The 18,498-nt window shown below is 42.3% G+C and overlaps 1 protein-coding gene and 1 non-coding gene across 2 annotated transcripts in view; one reads left to right on the forward strand and one right to left on the reverse strand.

Annotated features, from left to right (window-relative positions):
• Positions 1 to 18,498, forward strand: part of LOC126268164 (adenylate cyclase type 2-like) — a 452,935-nt gene that overhangs the window by 270,605 nt on the left and 163,832 nt on the right. The gene's annotated exons all lie outside the window — the stretch shown is intronic.
• Trnas-cga (transfer RNA serine (anticodon CGA)) lies at positions 16,570 to 16,644 on the reverse strand. Its single transcript has one exon. It is a non-coding gene; the product is annotated as a tRNA-Ser (tRNA).

Consider the following 18,498-nt stretch of genomic DNA (forward strand, 5'->3'; position numbering starts at 1 on the left):
GAAAGTATTTGTATGGAGTGTAGCCATGTATGGAAGTGAAACAGGGACGATAAATAGTTTGGACAAGAAGAGAATAGAAGCTTTCGAAATGTGGTGCTACAGAAGAATGCTGAAGATTAGATGGGTAGATCACTTAACTAATGAGGAAGTATTGAATAGGATTGGGGAGAAGAGACGTTTGTGGCACAACTTGACCAGAAGAAGGGATCGGTTGGTAGGACATGTTCTGAGGCATCAAGGGATCACCAATTTAGTATTGGATGGCAGCGTGGAGGGTAAAAATCGTAGAGGGAGACCAAGAGATGAATACACTAAGCAGATTCAGAAGGATGTAGGTTGCAGTGGGTACTGGGAGATGAAGAACCTTGCATAGGATAGAGTAGCATGGAGAGCTGCATCAAACCAGTCTCAGGACGGAAGACCACAACAACAACAACAGATTTTTTTAATCCCCTGTCCCAGTACATTACTCATGAGCGGCGGTATATCACATTTGTAGCTGGTACTGGATGAATTCACGTACATAAAAGAATCTACTTCTGAATTCTCCAGTCGCCCATTGAGGCTACACGAGGAATATGCAATCTTCGCGGTGCATGTTATTTACAGATTCATGTTTCATCACTGATAAACTCATCAAATGTATAGGCTATTAGAAAAAGTGTAGCATAACTCGGGCAAGGTTGTTTGAATCTGCAGTAGAAATATCTGTTAAGATCAGTAACAATCTGTCTTCTGTCATGTGGAATTGTGGGCAATGAGGTCTCTGTGTGACATTGGAGAGCTACGTGGGGAAGTATCCAAGGTCAGTCCGTGTCAGCATAAAAAATGGTGAAGATGATACAAGAATTTAAGAAATATGGTGGACAGGAAATGGTTTCACTGAGGGAAAAAGAAACCAAGTACGCATCCTGTGCCTGTTACTATTATGGGAGAAAACTAAGTTCATGTTCAGTGTACACTTTGTTCGTTACAAATCCGCAACTCGCGAACATGCCCGCGGAATTCATATTTTTGTTGCCTATGTATTCTTTTGTCAAAGTTTTCATTTTTCTGTAATAATCTCTTAATCTCATGCAGAGGAGGGACGTGTAATTTAAAAGACAATAAATTTCAAACAGATATCACCTCGCGTTTGAATGAAGAGTTTATTCATATCCATTGAAAACTGCAACATCAACATCTATTGTTCTGCTGTACACTACAGAGCTATACACTCAAATTGTTCTATGAGGATCGTCACTAAATCCAACTCTCTCCGGATATTATCATTTTCTCAGAGGAAATCAATCCAAATTGTTATCATACATCTCTCTTCTGTGGGTTTTTATTTTTTTAAAGTACGTAGTATTGATTTCCATAAAGTGCGTACCATTCTCGCCCAATTTCAGTTTCACATCTGGCAAGACTGAATCTTCAGGGTTCACTGCACTACACTCACAGCAGTATCTCTTCGCCAATTCAATTCGATTACTTATGTAGGAATCTCCTCTTTCTTGGAGCTGTTCACTTAACTCTTTCTAGATTCTTAGCTAGTTCATCCTCTATTAAAGTTTTCAATGCTGTGTCTTTTATCACCTGTCTCTAAACACCAGAAGATCTGTATGAAGTCACTCATCGTATCAATAATTATTTCGTAACATAAACTTTCTTAATGGGAATGCCACGTGCGGTGTCAGGTAAACGTGGCGGCACTTGTGATCTTTGCCTATCACCTGCTTCAGTTGGTGTAACTGAAAGCCCTTTACTCTCTTGCCAGTAGTCCTCTGATTCAAAATATCTTCCCGCATACCATTTAGCCATATCTGACTCACTACGCCAAACGTAAAGTGCGTACAGCGGATTGCGAATTTGGAGTACGTGACAGGCCAGTAATAATCGACATATTGTGTGAAAGAGGACAAACACATTGATTAGAGGCTCTGGGTATAAGCAGGTCACCAACGTAAAGTAGACGCCCATGGCACTTCATACACTGTTCAAGACAACGAAACTAGGTTTTCGGCAATAATGAAGTTCACAGGTGAGAATTTTTGTAATTGTTTGTCTACCGAAATATGGAAGGAGCTAGGTTTGTGAAAAGAAAAAAAATCATCTTTAACGGCATGCGGTAACCTTTAAAATGAGAAGTACGCAACTCTTGTTTACGTTTACAACACAACTTTTCACAAAAAAAGTCAAGTATGCTAAAGTACGAAAAAATTTGTCGGTAGAAGATCACTTAAGATCTTTAGGCGGCACATAAATGTTTTGGAGGTGTAACTTCAGTAGATAAAAAATTGTAAGTAATAGTTACATTGTAAAATGCTCCCCTATTTCTGGTTCATGTTACTTGGTCGTACTTTGCAGTTGAAAAGGTAACATAAAAGGAAGGTCTCAAAAGTTAAACCCTAATCTCACTTCTTTCAAGCGAGAACGAAGCGTACCGCTTGTGATGGACAGAATAAAAAGCGGATTAAAGGATCATGAAACAAAAAAAGTGCAGACATCTTCTTCATTATAATATGACGAAAGCACATTGATTCAAATTCATGCTTAGTTTTTATAAACCTCAGTTACATAGACCTTCATATTTCTTAATTTCTTTCTCCTTTTCTTTTTATTCGAGTTCTCAGTTCATCCATCACTCGTAAGAATGGCTGTTGTGAAGATTGTCCATAATTCGATGATAACTTTCCTCCTGCATACGCATCTGATTTTCAGTTCTGTTACATACGCTCTGCTGCCACAAATTTAGCTGCATACATTATTTACTCTTTATGTTAAAGATTTACAATTTCCCACGCTAGGTATTTGCAGAAGGTACCTCCCCCGGTAAAAAAAATAAATAAAAAAAAAGATAGTCCTGCGTTTACAGGCAAATGGCTGGCAGTGGTGAACACACCTGTGATAGCTACGGCTGACAAGAGGCGGCTCCTCTCGCCCGCAGGTGTTTGCGAGTGGCCGTAAACCTGCCAGTAGATGTGGGTTAGTCAGTCAGCCTTAGCTCCCAGGCGCCCGGTACTTGGCCTTGAATGGCCTCTATCCCGCGGCGCTGACTTCCTCGTCCCCCTGTCACACATTGCAACTGACTCACCCGCAGAGTTGATGCGATAACTGACGAAGCTCGTTGCAGCACCCAGAGCACCATTAATAACCTATCCATCTGCCTCGCATATACACACGTATCGAATTGATTCACGTGCCCATTAAACTGAGCTTAACTTACCTGTGGTGAGTGATTGGAGGTTTCCTTCAAGAAGGCCACAGCTTGTATTGTACCCTATCCCTGTCCAGTTTAACTTCTGCAAGGTTTCTAAAGCCCCGACGTCGACAAGTGGTTAGTCTGTAACACTAACTTTCTTTCCATCTTTATGGAACAGGCACTAACTAACGACTCAAACTGAAGCTCACAGCTCATGTATAAATAAACATGTGGAGTGATAATTTTGGAGATTAATCCACTGCGTCATGTTGTACAACTACACTACTGGCCATTAAAATTGCTACGCTAAGAAGAAATGCAGATGATAAACGGGTATTCATTGGACAAACATATTATACTGAAATTAACATGTGATTACATTTTCACGCAATTTGGGTGCATAGATCCAGAGAAATCAGTACCCAGAACAACCACCTCTGGCCGTAATAACGGCCTTGATACGCCTGGGCATTGAGTCAAACAGAGCTTGGATGGCGTGTACAGGTACAGCTGCCCATGCAGCTTGAACACGATACCACAGTTCATCAAGAGTAATGACGTGTATTTTGACGAGCCAGTTGCTCGGCCACCATTGACCAAACTTTTTCAGTTGGTGAGAGATCTGCAGAATGTGTCGGCCAGGGCAGCAGTCGAACATTTTCTGTATCCAGAAAGGCCCGTACAGGTCCTGCAACATGCGGTCGTGCATTAGTCTGCTGAAATGTAGGGTTTCGCAGGGATCGAATGAAGGGTAGAGCCACGGGTCGTAACACATCTGAAATGTAACGTCCACTGTTCAAAGTGCCGAGACGTGTAACCAACGGCACCCCATACCATCACGCCGGATGATAAGCCAGTATGGCGATGACGAATACACGCTTCCAATGTGCGTTCACTACGATGTCGCCAAACACGGATGCGACCATCATGATGCTGTAAGTAGAACCTGGATTCATCCGAAACAATTACGTTTTGCCATTCGTGCACCCAGGTTCGTCATTAAGTATATCATCGCAGGCGCCTCCTGTCTGTGATGCAGCGTCAAGGGTAACCGCAGCCATGGTCTCCGAGCAGATAGTCCATGCTGCTGCAAACGTCGTCGAACTGTTCGTGCAGATGGTTGTTGTCTTGCAAACGTCCCCATGTGTTGACTCAGGGATCGAGACGTGGCTGCACGATCCATTACAGCCATGTGGATAAGATACCTGTCATCTTGACTGCTAGTGATACGAGGCCGCTAGAATCCAGCACAGCCTTCTGTATACCCTCCTGAACCCACCGATTCCATATTCTGCTAACAGTCATTGGATCTCGACCAACTCGATCAGCAATGTCGCGATACGACTGGCTGCAATCAGACCTTTATCAAAGTCGGAAACGTGATGGTACGCATTTCTCCTTCTTACACGAGGCATCACAACAACGTTTCACCAGGCAACGCCGGTCACCTGCTGTTTATGTGTCAGAAATCGGTTGGAAACTTTCCTCATGTCAGCACGTTGTATGTGTCGCCAGGGGCGCCAAGCTTGTGTGAATGCTCTGAAAAGATAATCATTTGCATATCACAGCATCTTCTTCCTGTCGGTTAAATTTCCCGTCTGTAGCACGTCATCTTCGTGGTGTAGCAATTGTAATGGCCAGTAGTGTACGCATGGTGCAATGGATCGCGAAATGGAAACCACAGTCAAGATCCGATGAAGCTTTACACAGATGTGTTGGGCAATGTCTCTGCTATGCCCGATGATCGCGTCACGTCGCTCTTTTCAGTTCTGAGTGCACAATCAGCACGAAAAGGTGGCTAAAAAATAGTGCGCCTCGTCAAGTGCGGGTACCAGCGGACAAATTTTACCTGATTTGATACAACCCCATATAACGTAATTGTCATGCTTTTCCTTCTTCACGACAATTCTCGGCCGCACACTGTAGGGGCGTAGAAAATCCTCCTGCATGGTTTTCGATGGGAAGTGTTTCATCATCCATCATACAACCCGAACTTGGTTCCCTGTGATTTTCGTCTCTGCTCACACGAACTGCTGGCTATGAAGGTAGCACAGACAACGAGCTGCTGACCAGCGCAGTGAATTGGCGGAAAGCACACAGGTGGCTGCCTTCTATGGCGGAGGTATTGGAAAGTTAGTGCCATTGTACAACAAATGCCTGAGTTGGAGTGGCGACTATGTAGAGAAGTAGCTGGAAATGTAACTAACTGTTGCAAATAAAACATTTTTTATTTTCACTTCAGATTCACTTTGCAACCCATCAGACCTTGCGTATTGTTCATTTAAACTGAGGACCTAGAAACTATGTAGAGGCTTCGACCCGCCGTAGCTGTCAGTGGTTCACAACTCCACAGCAGGCCACAGTAGTCCACTCACCTCACCACTGCCCCACACCGAACCCATGGTTATTGTGCGGTTCGATCCCCAATGGACTTGTCATGGTTGCACAACGAAATATCTTGAGCAAGCACAATTTTCTTCCACTAACAAGAAAACATAAAATGCGTGCCCTACCTTTCTTGATGAACTAAATGTACTGGCGCGTTTGTGGAAAGACGACGGTATTCAGCGACCAACTTCCATGATAGGTGCGGTATTTTAATAGTGGTCTAACGAAGTAATACAAGTTGGCTGTCATTCACCTATTACAAATGTACCCCGGTCTCCCCTACTTTAACTTATTTTAAATTGTTGTAAATTACTGGTCTGTAACTTTCTTCCTATCCCTTCATACTTTGTATAATTAATTCTGGCAACAGAAACATTTCCAATAAGTGAACGGCTCTCGTGTCTCCACGGTCAGTAGACAGAAGATTGACATATGATAATATTTTTATTGCTAACAGGGAAACGATGATAGGCAGTACAGCTGATGTCTCTAATTCATTCATTCATTATTTCATTCAACAAATGCAGCATCTACATCCCGATAAAGGTGGTCGTCAGACCCAACTGAAGATGACACTCCAGCAGGAGGGCCTTCAGTCTCAACTGTTGGCGTTAAAACTCAGAAAAGCAAAGGTTTGGCCCGTGTCAAACGTCATCTAACTATCGGAGAACTTTCAAGAGGGGCTGGAAGCCCAATTGGTTCGTGTCGTGAGATTTTAAGGAGCAAACAACATGTATCGAATTGCAGCAAATTTTGTTCCTCTTTTGAGCAGAAGGAACATTAAAAGAACATTTGCCAAGCAGCTTCTTTAGCAATCTGTCGAAGAAGAAATGTTCATGGGAAATATGGATTCGATATTGAGAAAAAAGTCATATCACCATAATGCGCTTATCTTCAAAAGTCTTCATCAGATCTCAAAGTAGGACTCACTATTCTTTTAGATGCCAATGAGAACGCGAATTTTGAGTTTTTAGACTAAGTCATACAGAAAGTCGTCTTTATTATGCAACTGTTATTAACAGGTTGCGCGAAATAGTTCAGAAAAAGAGACCACAGTTGTGGCAAAACAATTAGTGATTGCTTCACCATGACAAAAAATTCCAAAAGCAGATTTCCAGGACTACATCAGGAAGTGGAAATACTATTGGATCACTGAGGACCATAACAGAGGAGTGCTCTGAAGGAGATGAGTGATAAACATCTGCAACCAAAATACCTTATTATTTTATATATAAGTTCCATTTTTTTACACGTTGCAAGTAAAGCTTGGAAACACTGCCTTTCAGTACAGCGGTTTAATTATGATAGTTTTACGCATGCTTGATAAGACGAAACAATGTCCGAAGATGTCTAAGATAAATAAGTGAGGAAAATATCGAGCAAATTATTATTATCAGCAAGATACAGTGAGGATCTTTCTCTTGAGAAAACAAGACATGCAGCTAACGATACAGATTCCACAGTTCGGTAAGTCAATGACAAGTTCATATATTCGTACTAAATTATTGAAAAAGTACTGGGTTAGAATAAGAGTTTAAACGGGAGAGTGGATTTATTATCTCAAGACATTAATAAAATTTTCAGCAATAAACTGTTTTGGAAAACGTCGTGAGCACAAAACTCAACAGCTCTGGCATTTAAAGGATGCATCACGAACTCGCGCAATTGAGCTGAAATGACTGAAAAAGATTCTATGTGGTCAAACTAATACAAGCCAGAGATTTTAATATTTCAACATTAACCACAAGCACCGCTAGTAGGAATCATTAGATTCTGCTGTGAGTTCAATCAGCAGAAATGTTGCTGGCATTTCAGTTGCCATCGCCTCCGAACTCAGCAGCGCTTTTACTGGCGTAGTCACTTGAACACCCAAATACCCCAAAGCTTTTTACTGGACAATCATTTACGCTGTTACCAGTACAAGTAATACTACTGGAGCTGCATCACGTAACGCATATTTTTATACTCTTTTTAATCACTGAGTTACAACCAGTCAGTAACAATATGTAAGTTTTTTCGACTTGTAATATCAGTGGGACGATGGTTGTTACAATGAGGCGTTGATATAAGTCATGCGGCATAGCCAAATGCGCTGTATGACTTGCTTCTGTCAATGCAAAAGTGGGAGAGGGAAGTCTGTTGAATGAACAGATGCTCTATTTCATGAAGTTCACTTGATGCTCAGAGGATTAGGTGGGTTTTAGGGCAGTTTTAAATTCTGAAGGTCTGTGATGTTTTCCTGGAAACAATCTTGCATCCATTAGCTTCGCTGATGGAGTCGTCATCTGGGGCCACGCCAACAGTTCAGCAGATATCTGTACATAAGCCCTACTGTCTTTGGTTGTTGCTTAACGGGTGTTTCTCAGTAATATTGCTGGACTGTCTCCTTCTGTCTGGGTCGTAATGTGGTGACAAAACTTTCAGTCAAGCGCGTAAAATTTGTAAAAGAATTTTTGTAGCAATGAACTTCAAATTATGTAGTTGTTGTAGCCTTACAATTGGCTTAAATGTAATCGTTTGATTGGCATTTGCTCTCTATAGTAGACTGATGCTATAAGATTATTCTCGACCTTCATGAAGCGAGCGATATGTAGTGGTTAATACACTGGACTCCTATTCAGGAATAGGTTTCGAATACCCGTCCAGAGATTCTGATTTAGCATTTACGTGCCTTTCGTGCAGCAGAAGTTGAAACTATTTCTTGAAGACGACCACAGTCATATCCGTTACGGTTAGTACTCAATCTCTAAAGATATCGACGTTGTCTAGCCAAAAAGTAAGCATTCTTTCTCCATTTTTCGTGTTTTTGTATCATGCTATACTCTACCTGAATACAATCTTTGGCATAAATAACATTTAATAGAAAGCGCACAGCACAGAAGGGGTAGAAAATGCGCGTTCTATTGAACATTTTGCGAAGAGCGGGGGAAATCGGCAGCAGTTGAACGCGTTGTTCGTAACGCTACACTCACACAGCAATTTTCTGCACCCAAGTAACAGAATCCCTATTCTGAAGTTGTCCTGCAACACGAAACATGAAACTCCTCGTGCCATACAGTTTTCTGTTAATAATAACGTGGGCCTGAAACACAAAAATATTGTTTGTAACTGAGTATGGTAACGGATTTTTACTTGAACGGCTGGAGATCACATATCGGTGGTCCATGAATGACGCATGTGACGTGCGAAGTTTCTCAGCAGCTACGCTCCACCAATGTTTCGTCAAAGAACTGAAGGCAATGTGAATACAAAAATAGTCTGGACCAGAAGAAGAAAAGAGTTAACACGATCGAATGACTGCATGAACGCTAACGGTATATGTTTCGAAGCAGTTCTGTGTAACAATATGCCCTTCGTAATCTTATCTTTCATAACCATCTTTTGAGGCGAAAGGTTTCAGTGCTGTCGCTGTAAAAAGCACAGGAAAAGTGAAAGGCTATTGCATCTTAGAAGAACCAAACCGAATAAACCAAATAACCATAGAGATAGTTCCTTCTTTGAATAGGTTGAGTTTGAAGACTGTTTCTTCATAATTCTATTGCTACACCTTGGCAGAGAACATAACTCACAATAGACCAGGTCATATTTTTACTTCAAGAGCTGTACTCTTATAGTCAGGTTACGTATCTGAAAGTTCTGCAATATTATTTACTTCTCATGCTAAAATATACAGGGTGTCACGGGTATAAGCGCAGACATTTTTACTTGTGGTACCCTAAATGTACACTCATCAGTATGTTTGTTAGTTTTTCTTTGCTTCAAACAGTCTTCCCACAAATACATCACAAACTTTATGACCTGATATTTTCTGCACCTCTGTAACTGCACCACTAAGTGGACTATAGCTGTCGGTATAGGTTAACTGTTTTGCACACACTTGTCTACACTTCACATATGACCCGGTGCCCAGGGGAAAACAAGCATTAAAGGATTGCTCTTGCCACACGTACTTGGAGGTACTAACCAATCTAGAAGCATATCACTTGTAATAGCTATAATTAAAAGTCTGCAAATGACGTAAACACTTATGTAATATTGTTCAGTACACCGTCCTGAATCACTAATAGAAATATCTGCACTTTACACCCTGAGTAGTCTCCTTGCAGTTCTCGATCATGAATGAACACAAAGTGCCCGTTGCCCATAGTTGAGAAATAGCGTGCCAAGTCAAAATAAATGTTGACAGTTCCTTTTTACACACACAGCAAGTTAACGGTAGGTTACCCGAATTGCAAGAAGAGAGCAGCAATTTACTATGTTGAAAATCTCGAGGATCCGTGGGAGCATCGATGTCGGTTTTAAAACGTCTTCCCTTGCTGTCTTAGCCAACAGCTTCTCAAGATGGTGTCGCCATACTAAGCCGAAGCTATTTGGTCAGATTATGACATCAGTGAAGAACTGTGGCTGTCTTCTGGTAACGAATGTCTATAGCATACAATAGGAACCAGTCCCAAGTTGATTTTGATTTACTTTATTGTAAGAGTATTGTAACCGGTTTAGAATTTCCTATTAGAAGGCTTGTATGTAATTTATGATCTGCAGTTCGTGGTCGAGTGCTTAGCGTCGGGGTACCGCGTTCGATTCACCGATAGGTCTGAGATTTTCTTCGTTGTGTGTGAGTGTTTGTGTTGTCCTGAGCATTTCATCTCAGATTTATCACAAAGACATGGAAGTAGCCAAAGTGGCGTCCAATAAACATACTTGCACCCTGCGGCCAAACAACCAGTATAGTCTCCCAGCCATATGATCACTGCACACATAAGTATGAAAGGAGTCTGATGATGAACTTGTAAATTCTAGCTGGTAATCGACCTTTTTCAGTAAAGTACACCAGAATCATGTTGTGGTTGGCCGCTCTTGTGCGGTATAAGCCGCTATTTCTCCATACTTCTCCATTACATAGCACTTACTAGGATGTCGAGCTAACTAAAGTCTGGTGGGACCCAATGCCGTGTAATGAGTAGTACCATGCCCTACAGCTTATTCAAAAAGTGGTGGGATATTGGCACACCCTCCGTGAGAACGACATGGGGGTAATGCCGTACGAGCTGCACATACTGTACATACGGCGCGTCGTCAGAGGTCAGAATTTACTGTTACTTCAGATAGAAAATCATTGTCTCCAATGAAGGTCTTTAGAAAAAGCATTTGACACTAACAATGGAAAGCACATACTCATTTCGTCCAAATTTACGGTATATGCAGGGCTTGCTCAGAAATGAACTGATGGAACTGGGAGCTCCCGCAGGCCGAGTGTTTGGAAAAAAAATTGTACCTTTTGACGCGGGTTGGGCGAAGCAAGAGCCATCCATGTTACTGTGGTTTCCAGGCAACGGTTTGCGCAGCGGAATAGTGGAGAACGGTATCGAGTCTCTGTGTGGAAGTATTTTATGTTCAGTTCTTACGTTGTGTATTAAACCGAGGACCTACAAACGACGGAGAGGCTTCGTCCGGCCGTAGCCCTCAGTGGTTCACAACCCCACAACAGGCCACAGCAGTATACCCGCACTCCGAACCAAGGTTATTGTGCGGTTCGCCCCCCCCCCCCCCCCCCCCCCCCCTGTGGAGCAGCTTGTGCATTGTATCTCGTGGTATGACGTAGCGCTCAAAAAGTTACATGAACATTCTGAATATTGATTAAAGTATAGATGTGTCTATGCACTGAAGAGCCAAAGAAACTGGTACATCGTCCTAATATCGTGTTTAAACTCTGAAGTATGTTCCTGGAGCCACTCTGTAGTAATTATGGGGATGTGAGGTGTCGCATTGTCCTATTGGTATTTGCCCAAGCCCGTCGGAATTCACAATGGACATGAATGGATGCAGGTGATGAGATAGGATGCTTATGCACGTTTCACCTGTCAGACTCGTATCTAGAGGTATCAGCGGTCCCATATACTACACACGCCACACATCATCACAGAGCTTCATGCAGACATGCAGGCTCCTTTGATTCATGAGGTTGTCTCCATACCCGTACACGTCCATTCGCTCGAAACAATTTGAAACGAGACTCGTCCGCCCAGCAAAATGTTTGCAGTCATCAACAGTGCAATGTTGGTATTGACGGGCTTAGGCGAGGCGTAAAGCTTTGTGTCGTGCAGTCATCAAGGGCACACGAGTGGCCCTTCTGCTCCGAAAGCTAATATCCATGATGTTTCGTGGAATGGTTCGCACGCTAACACTTGCTGATGGTCCGGCGTTGAAATCTGCAGCAATTTGCGGAAGGGTTGCACTTCTGTCGCGTGGAACGATTCTCTTCAGTCGTCTTTGGTCCCGTTCTTCCAGGATCTTTTTCCGGCAGCAGCGATGTCGGAGATTTGATGTTTTATCGGATTCCTGATATTCACGGTACACTCGTAAAATGGTCGTACGGAAAGTCACGACTTCATCACTACCTCGGAGATGCTGTGTCCCATCACTCGTGCCCCAACTATAACGCCTCGTTCAAACTCACTTAAATCTTGATAACCTTCCATTGTAGGAGCAAAAACCGATCTAACACCTGCTCCAAGCACTTGTTGTCTAGGCGCTTCAGTCCGGAACCACGCTGCTGCTACGGTCGCAGGTTCGAATCCAGCCTCGGGCATGGATGTGTGTGATGTCCTTAGGTTAGTTAGGTTTAAATTGTTCTAAGTCTAGGGGAGTGACGACCACAGATGTTAAATCCCATAGCTCTTAGAGCCATTTGAACCATTTGAACTTGTTGTCTTATATAGGCGTTGCCCACCGCAGCGCCGTATTCTGTCTGTTTACATAGCTCTGTATTTGAATACTCATGCCTATACCAGTTTCTTTCAGTGTATATCACAATCAATATTCGAAATATTGATGTAATTGATGTAACGATTTGTTAGTGATACAAGGACGCATAGGTTTTAAAGTTTTGTTAACGGCGAAGTCATTAGGGACAGAGCACAAGCTCGGATAGGGCAAGCAAGGAGAAAAATCGGCCTCGCACCCGCTCTAATTAAGTGAAGAGACCAACAAAAACCTAAACCTGGATGGTTAGACAGGAGGAGATAGGTAGCGATGAGATAGATCAAGGTGGACACAAACAGAAGTGGGGTGGAGTTGAAGAGAGAGAGGAGAGAAGGAGATGGACAGGGAAAGGAAAGAGAATCAGATGGATAGAGACACGGGAGAAGAACCGATGGGCAGAGAGAAGAAGGAGGAGGAGATGAGCAGAGGAGGAAGGGGGAGATAGACAAAGGGGAGGAGGACAGAGAGAGGGGAGAGGAGCAGACGGTCAGAGAAAGGAAAGAGGAGGATGCGGACAGACATCGGACGGAAGAGGATATGAACAGCGTGAGGGAAATGGACAGGTAGAGGGGTGAGCAGGAGGTAGAGTTAGAGGGGAGAGGAGAAGATGGACAGAGAGGGACCAAGGGGATGGACGGCGACATCAGACTGGAATAAATACATACCCTGCAAAGCTGGGTACTCTGCTACTCACTCATCAAACTCCTGTTCCCTAAGCTTTATCTGGCAGTTGTGCCCACTCATCCATCGTTTTGCACCTGCATAAGCTCTTCACAACTTTATAAATAAACAACCCTCACTGTCAAGTACTCTTAATCTGGAAGTAATCAGAGTCGCACGTGGCAAAGCCAGACCTATAAGAATGGTGCACGAGAACTTTGAAATCTAATGCTGATAAGTAGTCAGCACAAATTTTGTCCGATGTGCTGGTGTGTTGCAATGACGAATTAAACAACTGTCGACTCTCGGTCAAGAACATATAGACAGATGTGAGGCAGTGAAGAGCACATTGAACTCCCATTGAGGAGTTATCACGTTACTGCCCTCACTCCAATAAGAGCTTGGTAGTTTTTACTCCCACAGTAATCTTCGTGTACTTTTTGTTTTTCATTTTCTTTAAGATATAGAAAATTTGGTAAATACAGTCCTGTTCTCTGAAGCCTTTGTCCCTGCGACTTGTTCGCAGTGATCGCAAATGCAATTTTAATAGGAAACTGTCAAGAAGACAGTTATGATATGCTGGGATTTATCCGTGATATTACAACAGTTTTGCCAGTGTCAATCATCTGAGCATTAATTCAAAACAGGGGGTCCATATGAAACTTTCGCACGTTTATTGTTGTAAATAATGACAGTATTTGGAATAAGTGTAGTCGATGGGATAAGAGTAGTTGGTGACAGTGACAAACATGTTTGCTGTTTCGTGGAGTAATATTCGTTTAGAAAAGTCAGCTTCCACGACGCACAGAGATAATGGACTACTATGTCACTATGACAATTCTGCATACAAATTATCCGGTTAATAATTACTTTAAAATAAATGAAATAGTATTTGTAATAAGACAATATGGAAAGGGAGTCTCTTATTCGTGAATAAAAAGTTAGCTTCGTAAAATATGGGTACGAAGCTGGGTTTTCATGACGCCCTTTTGCCTATGATAATCAAAAGTCTCTCTTGTGTTAAATTTTTCCGCAAATGGTAAGTTTTAGTGCAAAATCGGTATGCAGTGTCAGAAGCCGGTTAAAAAATCTTTCTAACGATACCCCATTCATCCTTGTACGATTAGTATGTGTTGAGAAAAAAGGTATGTTGACTTGATAAATTAGTGTAAATACAGAAATCAGCCAGAACTCAAGAATAATAATACATCCCTACAACGAAAAAAAAGCTTCCACAACGAAATCGTTTATTTTTCTCGCATCAGGAGATTTTTAATGACATTTTATTACCTTCAGATCATATCGCACAAGCTTGTATGTACGTATGTATGTCTTTGGGTATGCGGTGAGCAGGAAAGAAACTATATCGCTGCTGATAGCACTTGCCTATCCAGAAATCGCCGATATCGCTTTATTATCATCTCCTTATCGTCGAACAGTCTGCATATAGATCGTCCATTTACCACGAGGTGAAAATTGCATTCATTTGCGTTGGTGTGAGATATAGCTCTCTTATCCCCTTAACGCTCTGGTGCCATCGTCTATGCATCGATAACGCTTCGATTGTGGAGTAATTAATGGTAGCAGATGGTACACTATTTAAAAGGAAGCGATAAGCCGATACTTTTATATTATCTCCGTATCTTGTGACGCTATTACTCACTTGCTATGTTTTCCCTGAATCCAACTTTTTGGGTAAAATGTTTCCCTTTACTAAAAGGAGCAAATCTGTTTAACTCAAAACCCGATTCGATTTTCGTTGTTTCTTTTTCTTCACGTAGCTTATACAAGGCGGTCAGAGACAGCCTGAACAGCTTGAAAGGATGTTGCAGGCAGGCAGGTATTAAGAAAAAAGTTCGATGCGTTGCGCCGTTTAAGATTTAATTAGCATTGAAGTTGGCCTAGTGATAAAGAAGGATCTAATTAAATCGTTAAGATTTACAGATTCTTCATGTTTTTATGTAACACTACGAGTTTCAGTGTTCGCTTCCATGGCCAAGGTCTCTTACGAAGGCTGATGCAGTTGCGCTTTATCGAAAGACAGTGTGTTCGAATTCTGGTGGTACGAGAAATTTGCAAAAGCAGTGCACAAACGGCAAGGCGAGGAGGGTTGGTTGCGTGTATCTCCTGATTAATACCGTATCCTCAATCTTCAGTGACCTCTGGCAAGTTACGATCTCTCTGCGATATTTCATAGTAGTAGTAAGGAAAGGCGAAGTTAAATATTTGGACCCACAGCCTTAACCTAGGGACGTGGACTATATAATAACTCACTAAACGTGTCGGAAGTAGAATCCGGAGAGCGAAAACGTTTATGCGTTATGCTGGTGCAGTCGACAGGCATGCTGGAGATAACTGTCAGTAGGAAATAAACTGTATTAGAAAATGTTATTGTGTTGTTTTACGTTTGTAATTATAATTAATTAACAAACACAAATTTGTGTGTGTCCAAATGTGTAAAGTGAGTAATAGTAGTAGTAGTAGTAGTAGTAGTAGATAGATAGATAGATAGATACTGACAATATGAGAACTTATATATATATATATATATATATATATATATATATATGTGTGTGTGTGTGTGTGTGTGTGTGTGTGTGTGTGTGTGTGTGTATGTGATCAAAAGTATCCGGACACCCCCAAAAACATACGTTTTTCGTATTAAGTGCCTTGTGCTGCCACCTACTGCCAGGTATCCCAGATCAGCGACCTCAGTAGTCATTAGACATAGTGAGAGAACAGAATGGGGCGCTCTGCGGAATTCGCGGACTTCGAACGTGGTCAGGTGATTGGGTGTCACTTGTGTCATACGTCTGTACACGAGATTCCACACTCCTAAACATCCCTAGGTCCACTGTTTCCTGTGCTATAGTGAGGTGGAAACGTGAAGGGACACGTGCAGCACAAAAGCATATAGGGCGACTTCCTCTGTTGACTGAGAGAGACCCCCGACAGTTGAAGAGGTTCGTAATGTGTAAAAGGCAGACATGTATCCAGACCATCACACAGGAATTCCAAACTGCATCGGGATCCTCTGCAAGTACTGTGACAGTTAGGCGGGATGTGAGAAAACGTGGATTTAGTGGCCGAGTGGCTGCTTATAAGCCATGCATCACGCCGGTAAATGCCAAACGACGCCTCGGTTGGTGTAAGGAGAGTAAACATTGGATGATTGAACAGTGGAAGAACGTTGTGTGGAGTGACGAATCACGGTAAACAATGTCGCGATATGATGGCATGGTGTGGGTATCGCGAATACCCGCTGAACGTCATCTGCCAGCGTGTGTAGTGCCAACAGTAAATTTCAGAGGCGGTGGTGTTGTGGTGTGGTCGCGTATTTCATGGAGGGGGCTTGCACCCATTGTTGTTTTGCGTGGCACTGTCACAGCACAGGCCTACACTGATGTTTTAAGCAACACTGTTGAAGAGCAATCCGGAGATGGAGGTTCCTTCTTTCAACGCTGTCGACCCCCTGTTCATAATGTATGACCTATAGCGGAGTGTTTCCAGAATGAGATTTTCACTCTGCAGCGGAGTGTGCGCTGATATGAAACTTCCTGGCAGATTAAAACTGTGTGCCCGACCGAGACTCGAACTCGGGACCTTTGCCTTTCGCGGGCAAGTGCTCTACCAACTGAGCTACCGAAGCACAGCTCAGTTGGTAGAGCACTTGCCCGCGAAAGGCAAAGGTCCCGAGTTCGAGTCTCGGTCGGGCACACAGTTTTAATCTGCCAGGAAGTTTTATAGCGGAGTGGTTACACGACAATAACATCCCTGAAATGAATTGGCCTGCATAAAGTCCTGACCTGACTCCTATAGAATACCTTCGGGATGTTTTGGAATGTCGACTTCGTGCCAGGCATCACCGACCGACATCGATACCTATCCTCAGTGCAGCACTCCGTGAAGAATGGGCTGCCATTCCCCAAGAAACATTCCAGCACCTGATTGAACGTACACCTGTGAGAGTGGAAGTTATCATTAAGTCTAAAGGTGGTCAAACACTATCTTGAATTCCAGCATTACCGATGGAGGGCGCCACGAACTTGAAAGCCATTTAAAGCCAGGTGTCCGGATGCTTCTGATCACATAGTGTATATATAGAATATTTCTTATCTTTCCTTTTTTAAACAGAGTTAACAGACACATTTGCAGCACTCACATGAACAGCCTACAGTTGTTGACTGATAGCAAGAAAATTTATAGTCTTATTGTTGTTCTTGTTGTTTATTTTTTTTATTTATGTAAAACTGAATCAAAAAATACAAGATTGTACATACCCAAATGCTGTTTTCAATAGATTTCAAACCAGAACAGGAACAAAATGATCGATTTTTTAACCGTGACAATAGGCTTTTGGAAAAATCCCGCGAAGCCTTGTGACACCTGGACGTGATCCGTTCACCGGACAGAGACATTAAACTTGAAACTGCTCGACACAGTAGATGTGCACAGTCATCTGCTTTTTCTACTTCTCGCTTTCATTCATTTCTATCATCATTTAAGATGTAAACACAATATAACGATACTCAACAGTCGTCACACGATTCATTTACACATCTGATACACCATCGACAGGCGAGAGGAAAATGAAAGGCAGTGGCAAACCATAGTCATTAGAATCTCACCAAGAGAATACTGTCGAATGTAGCACATTTCCACTACCTCCAATAATGGGCATAGTCATTCACTCAGTTATGTATTTCACAGACTTTACTGCATTTTGAGACTATGCAAACCTCTTGTAGACTGCCTACTTTTGTTTTCACCAAACACAATAACCTTTTATTTTTATTTTCTGTTACTGGTCACTTTTCTGTTTGACGTTTAATTTAATGTAACATAATGCGTTTCGAGCATTTTCTGCCCTCTTCAGGAGTTTAACTACACAGTAAGTTATTACCTAAAAACAAATTGTCTTAAGCTGGAGTAATATAGATATTTTTGTTTACCGTTCGCTTTGTGCACAATCGGAAAAAGTAAAATAATGAATATCATGGAAGAAATGGAAATTTTCATTCATAATGCAGAGTATGGAGATAATATTTTTGTTTGGAAATTTGTGGTAAGGTCTTATGGGACAAAACTGCTGAGGTCATCGGTCCCTAAGCCTACACACTACTTAATCTAACTTCAGCTAACTTATGCTACGGACAACACTCACACCCATGGCCGAGGGAGTACTGGAAACTCCGACGGGGGAAGCCGCACGGACCGTGACATGGTGCCTCACACCACGCGGCTGGAGATAATATTCTTAGTGAGATAACCGATTTCAAAAACTCATAATTCAGTAGTCTTAAGCCAGTTCTAATGCAACAGATTTAAGATGCACCATTGTAAACGAACGACTACCAGACTGCCAATATCGTGAATATCGCTGTAAATGCAATAATCGATTCTCATCCACGCTACAAGGCCGCCGAATGGTATTAAGTGTATAGTGTTCACATGTACGTGGAAAAAAAAATACGCTGAAAACAATGTCAAGAAATAGTGACAAA

This window comes from Schistocerca gregaria, chromosome 4 (assembly GCF_023897955.1).
Source record: "Schistocerca gregaria isolate iqSchGreg1 chromosome 4, iqSchGreg1.2, whole genome shotgun sequence".
Lineage (NCBI taxonomy): Eukaryota > Metazoa > Arthropoda > Insecta > Orthoptera > Acrididae > Schistocerca > Schistocerca gregaria.